Genomic DNA, 6,672 nt, shown 5'->3' with positions numbered 1-6,672 from the left:
GCTTCAAAGTCACATCAAGCGAGCCTGAGCCACAACCTGCCACACCAGTTTCAGAGTTGTAGCCAGAGACAAAGATGCCCGTGAACATGCCTTCAGTTGGCAATCTGGGACACTTCCTCTAGCAGAAGACTTCAGCTTCTTGCCAGTTTTGGAAGAATTCCAGGAACACAATTGAGAACACTTCCTCTAGCAGAAGACACCAGCTTCTTGCCAGTTTTGGAAGAGTTCCAGGAATTGCATTAAGCATTCCAGAGTTGTTGGTTATCCTTAAACCATCACAGGTTGAGACTTCCCTTTTCAGGTTGAAGTTTTACCTTTTATGCGGGGTGAGACCTCCCTTTTATGGTTGAAGGTTTCCCTCTTTAAAACAATAGGATCACTTCCTCTAGCAGAAAACTTCAGTTTCTTGCCAGTTTTGGAAGAGTTCCGGGAACTGCACTAAGCGTTCCAGTGTTGGTGGTCATCTTTAAACCACCACCCTTTATACCAACATTTCATAGAGCACATTCAGCCTAGTGCTGCCTTGCATATTTGCACATTTTGTATTACAGCTCTCTTCTTGGACTCATACATAACCCTTCGGATTAAGGGGGGGAATGTTGGACACCTAATCCTCAAGTGGGTTAGTGTGGAAGTCGAATGGACAAAAGGAGTCCAAGAGACCTTGGGATGTGGAACCCAACGGTCAGATATTGTACTATAAATGTATATCTCATGTTAATAAAAAATGTATTGCATGTTTTATCTTTCGTATCTCTCTTGCTGTCCATGTGAGTTTAACAATAACCATATACACAAAGATGCAGCGGAAATAATACTTCATTTCATTAATGGAAAATACTGAAATATGCTTACAACCAGAAATGGAAATAAACTAGCTAGGGCGATGGTAGCTTATCTCTGAGAAGAGATGTGTGGCTACATGCCTCTGAACTGTGTTACAATGAGGCTCGAAGGCCTATTTATCGTTGAGAAATAGTGGAAAACCCTTCACATTCCAAAACCTAACCCTAGAAGATGAAACGCCAAATTGTGGGCCCCGTTTTTGGGTAAGTTGGTACATCAACTTCTCGGGGCTGCGAATTGGTCGTATTATCTCCGTTTGACGCGCATGATAGCCCGTTGGAAAGATCTCTCTGAGGACTACGATGGAAAAGATGATTTTTAGATAGAAAAGTTGCTGGCGGTAGATTCCCCAAAAAAATGTCGTTTAGGGCCTCAAAACGGCTTTGGAAGTTTAGGACCCAAAAAACTGCTAAAAATAGTAAACTGTGCTATAATTAAGGAAACTGAAAAAACTGAAAGAAGCACTAGAGGGGATCCAAGTGGAATTAGCGGGTGGCCACCAATATCGACCTGGATCATTCCTCCCCCGTTAGGAAGCAATGGTCCCCATTGCATTGAGTTCCTCCATGAGATGAGGGAACTTCTGCTGCAATTGGTCCCTGGTGAGCCACTTGCCCTAGTGAAGGAGTTGTCTTGCTTTGACAACTCGATATAGTTGGATATTCTGCTGGTGAGTGTGCTTGATTTGTGTGTCCATGATCCGATCAGTTGCAGCTTGTTCCATGAAAGTTGGATTTAACTCTGTGGGTGTGAGTTGTTCTGCAATGTCGGACGTGTCTAGTAATGGTGGAAAGTATGGCCGAAGGCGGTCGACATTGAACACCGGGTGCAGGCCAAGGAATGGGGGAATGTTGAGCTCAAATGCATTGTCTCCCACAGCCTTGGTAATGGTGTAAGGGCCATATCGGAGTGGTCTGAGTTTCCGATAGGCTCCGGTAAGGCGTTCCTTTTGCAAATGCAACCAAACTTTGTCACCCACCTGAAACTTGTGTGGCACCCGATGTTGATCATGTCGTTGCTTGTAGTTAGCATTTTATTTCTCTAGAATGTCATGGACCTGCTGGCGAATATGTTGGATGTGCTCAATGAAGCTGTTTGCCTTATCTGTTTCAGACTGGACATGAGCAGAATCTACATGAGTAGCTGCAAATGGCATGGCCACATCAATGGGACATAGTGGCTGGAATCCCAAGCCCACTTGAAAAGGGCTGTGGCCAGTCGAGCTGTGGAGAGCCCGGTTGTAGCTATGCTGAACATAGGGGAGGCTCTCGTCCCATGTGCATGGATGCTTTGAGTTGTACATGTGCAGAATGTGTACGATCATCCTGTTGACAACCTCTGTCTGGCCATCAGTTTGAGGATGGAAGGCTGTGGACTTAGTGAGTTTGGTGTCCAGCATCAACCAGAGACTGGACCAAAATGTACTGAGGAACCTGCTGTCTCGATTTGAGATGATAGACTGTGGGATCCCAAAGTGTACCCACACTCGTTCAAAGAAGAGTTTAGTAGTGGCTTCTACTGTGATATTCTTCTTGCAGGCTGCCATAATGGCCATCTTTGAGAACCTGTCGACGACCACAAAAACATAGTCATTTCCATGCTTAGTGGAAGGAAGGCCTGACATGTAATCCATGGAGATGGATTCCCAAGGTCGACTAGGGGTAGGCAGCGGGGTATAGAGGCCTTGCTTCTTGATGGTTGGTTTGGCAATGGTGCAAGTAGTGCATGACCTGATGTACTTCCCGACATCATGTCGAAGATTTGGCCAATAGAAATACTTCTGTAGCACTGCCACCATTTTTTCGACCCCAAAATGCCCAACAGCCCGACTATAGTGTGCTTCCCAAATCATCTTGGCACACTCACTTGAAGAAACACAAAGGTGACCTAGGTGGCATAACAGGCCATCCTGGAGGTGAAAATCTGGAACATGCTGACCCTCCAAGAGGTTCTGGTATGTGTGGCCGAATTCCGGGTCGCTTTTGTAGAGCAGTGGCCAATCATAAGTCTCGTGCCCACAAGAGTTGAGCACGGTGGTTAACGCCATGATCGGTGGTCGACTGAGGCAATCTGCAACATTATTAGTGTTGCCCTTCTTATACTTGATATTCAAATGGAACTGTTGCAGGTATGTGGACCACTTCTGATGGCGATCATTCTGCAATTTCCCTTGGGTCTGTATGAACTGCAGGGTTCGATGGTCTGCGTCGATGACTGTTTCCTTCCCCAAAATGTAATGCTTCCATTGTCGAAAGGCTTGCACAATGGAATACATCTCTTTATCATAAGTGGGATACTTCTGGACTGTGTCTGAAAGTGTTTCACTGTGATATGCCACTGGATGCCCATGTTGAGTAAGGACTGCCCCAATAGCATAGTCAGAGGCATTTGTCTCGACCTCAAATGGTTGTTGTAAATCTGGTAACGTGAGCACTGGTGCCGTGCAGAGGCGATCTTTCAACTCTATGAATGCCTTCTCTTGAGATTCAGACCAAAAGAATTTTGCCTTCGCTCCTCCCTTGGTGACTTGACTCAAAGGCTGAGTGATATGAGAAAACCCCAACATGAACCTGCGGTAGAAGTTGGCAAGACCTAGAAAGCTGCGGAGCTCTGTCAGAGTGGTTGGAGATGGCCAATCCCGAATGACTTTGATCTTGGCTGGATCCACATGCACCCCCTGTTCATCGATAATGTATCCCAAATACTGAACCTGGGTCATGCCAAAAGTGCATTTCTCCAAATTGGCACATAGCTTGTGTTGCCGCAGTGTTTGGAGAACCTGTCGGATGTGGTGGAGGTGCTCTTCCCAACTCTGGCTGAAGATCAGAATGTCATCCAATTATACCACTACAAATGAGTTGGTGAATGGTCGCAAGATGTCATCCATTAGCCTCATGAAGGTTGCAAGAGCATTCGTCAACCCGAAAGGCATAACCAACCATTCGAAAAGGCCCTCCTTGGATTTGAAGGCAGTCTTCCACACATCAGAGGGTTCGATTGGTACCTGGTGATATCCTGAATTCAGATCAATCTTGCTGAAATATTTTGCCCCCTTTAGTTGGTCTAGGAGGTCATCAATCCGCGGGATCGGGTACCTATTACGGACAGTGATCTTGTTCAGTGTCCGATAATCAATACAGAGTCTCCAAGTCCCATCCTTCTTCTGTACCAACACAATTGGGCTCCCGCAAGGCGATGAACTCGGACGGATGTGGCCTTTCTATAGCAGCTCCTGAATCTATCTCTTGATTTCATCGTTCTCCAGAACGGAGCACTGATAAATTGGTCCATTGGGTAGCGGTGCACCTAGAGTCATATCGATGGAGTGCTTGACTTGACAGTGTAGAGGAACCCCTACGGGGGAGGTGAAGATGTCTTCGTACTCCTCCACAACCTTGTCCATCTATAGTTGTCGTGCAGAGGGGCCCTGTTTGGAGGTTGTGGCCACCGTCTTCTTCTTTCCTTGAGGGCGTATCATCACGAAAACAAATTTTCCAGTTTTGGAAATGAGCTTACTGCATTGTTTTGTAGTAATCAAAGAGATGGCAGCAGGCGGTGCTACCTCTAGTATCCTGTACAACTGATTTCCCAATGTAATAATAATAGCACGGGCCCTTGATTCATACACAGCATGTCGCTTCCACAAGTATGGTTGTCCTAATAATACATCATAAACTTCAAGCGGAGCAATGTCACATAATACCTCATCTGTGAAGGGCTTGATGTTGTATGGAAGGCGACACTGTTGGCTCATGCGAAGATCCCGTCCTTGGTGCAGCCACCCGATGGTGTACGGTTGTGGATGTGCTGTGGTCAGTAAGCCCAACCGCTTCATGACCTCTGCTGAAATGAGGTTCTTTTGGCTCCTGCTATTGACAATGAACTGTAGTGGGGAGCCCCTTACCCACATCTGGGAGTGGAAGAGACGCTCGTCCTCCTCTGGATCTTCGGGTTCATTTTTCTGGATCTTGGCAGTAGCAACAGTGGTGTTGGGATCCGCATCAATGATATTCTTCCCTTTGTCATTCCCCTTGTCGGGTTCTGACTCAGAGTCGGAACATGCATCTGATTCTGAAACCTTTAGCTCAGCCACCAGTGACTGCTTGGCGCGACACTCACTTGTGTTGTGAGTGGAGCTCTTATGGAACTCACACCGTTTTCCCATGTCCTTTTTTGGCTTTCGGCACTGTTCTTTGCTTGTAGCTTTAGCGGGTTGTCTTGGGCTTCCCCGCCTTGGCTTTGTCCTTTGTTCTGTGGTTTAGGGGCACCTTTCCCTTGCTTTGGATTCGCAGATCCAAAGTCTCGCTTCTTTTGTTTAAACTTTTGCTTGATCTTGACGGCATATCGGTATGCTATGCCGAGCAATGAGATGTTCAGGAATTCCATTTCTTCCTGGATGTACTTGTGCAGGCATCCACGGTATTTGAGTATCAAATGCTGCTCCGAATCCTTGATACCCAACTTCATGCGAAGGGTATGGAAAAGATTGGTGAACTCCGGCACATCTTGATCCCTTCCTTACCGCAGCGTGGTCCACTTTGTGTATTCGTCCTCATAGCTTCCAATAGGGTAGTATTGCTCCTTAATGGCATCCCAGAATGAATTCTAGGTGGGTGCGGCTGAAAATAGCGAGCCTGTAGTTTCATCCTTCTGCTCGCAGTAGGTTTCCCACCAGTCCTTGACGTGGGGGGCTGCTTTGAGAAGAGCGAAAACGGTCTTTTCCCGACTCGAAAATTCATGAACAGAAAAATAACCCTCTAGCAGATTTAACCATTTATCTATGGCATCTGCATCTATCTGACCCTCAAATATGGGGATTTCAAAATTAACTTGTACCTTAAAGGGCGTGGCGTTTCCAAAGTAGCTGCTGGAAGCCGATGCGTCACTTTTGGGTAGCCGCTGAAGGATTTGGGCAAAGTTGTCCATCATCGCATTCCGTTGTCGCTCGAGGGCTTCTTTGAGCAAGATTTTGATAGGATCTCCTGCTCCCTTGTCTTTCTTCTCATCCGCCATGGGAGGCCGTCAGGATTTGCGAGGCTGGTCTTGCAAAGGTTCAACCAGCTCAAGCCCTAACTCCTTATATCCCAACCTCGTTGGGGACATGCAAAGAAAAACAGAGAAAAAGCAGACCACTCTGATACCACTGATCTAGACTTAAACAGGAATGCAACAAATTATAGAGATAACCATATACACAAAGATGCAGCAGAAATAATACTTCATTTCATTAATGGAAAATACTGAAATATGCTTACACCCAGAAATGGAAATAAACCAGCTAGGGCGATGGTAGCTTATCTCTGAGAAGAGATGTGTGGCTACATGCCTCTGAACTGCATTACAATGAGGCTCGAAGGCCTATTTATTGTTGAGAAACAATGGAAAACCCTTCACATTCCAAAACCTAACCCTAGAAGATGAAACGCAAAATTGTGGGCCCCGTTTTTGGGTAAGTTGGTACATCAACTTCCCAGGGTCGCGAATTGGTCATATTATCTCCATTTGACGCGCATGATAGCCCGTTGGAAAGATCTCTCCGAGGACTATGACGAAAAAGACAATTTTTAGATAGAAAAATTATTGGTGGTAGATTTCCCAAAAAAACGTCGTTTAGGGCCTCAAAACGGTTCCGGAAGTTTAGGACCTGAAAAACTGCTAAAAATAGTAAACTGTGCTATAATTAAGGAAACTGAAAAAACTGAAAGAAGAACTAGAGGGGATCCAAGTGGAATTAGCGGGTGGCCACCAATATCCACCTGGATCAGAAGTACTGGGGCAACTTTATGAGCTATAAGGCCGAAATTCTATTTCTGCAAACGTACTAAG

This window comes from Pinus tabuliformis, chromosome 8 (genome assembly GCF_031772625.1).
Source record: "Pinus tabuliformis cultivar Carrire ecotype Pingquan chromosome 8, CPIR1, whole genome shotgun sequence".
NCBI classification, from domain to species: domain Eukaryota; kingdom Viridiplantae; phylum Streptophyta; class Pinopsida; order Pinales; family Pinaceae; genus Pinus; species Pinus tabuliformis.
Note: the sequence above shows the minus strand (reverse complement) of the source record.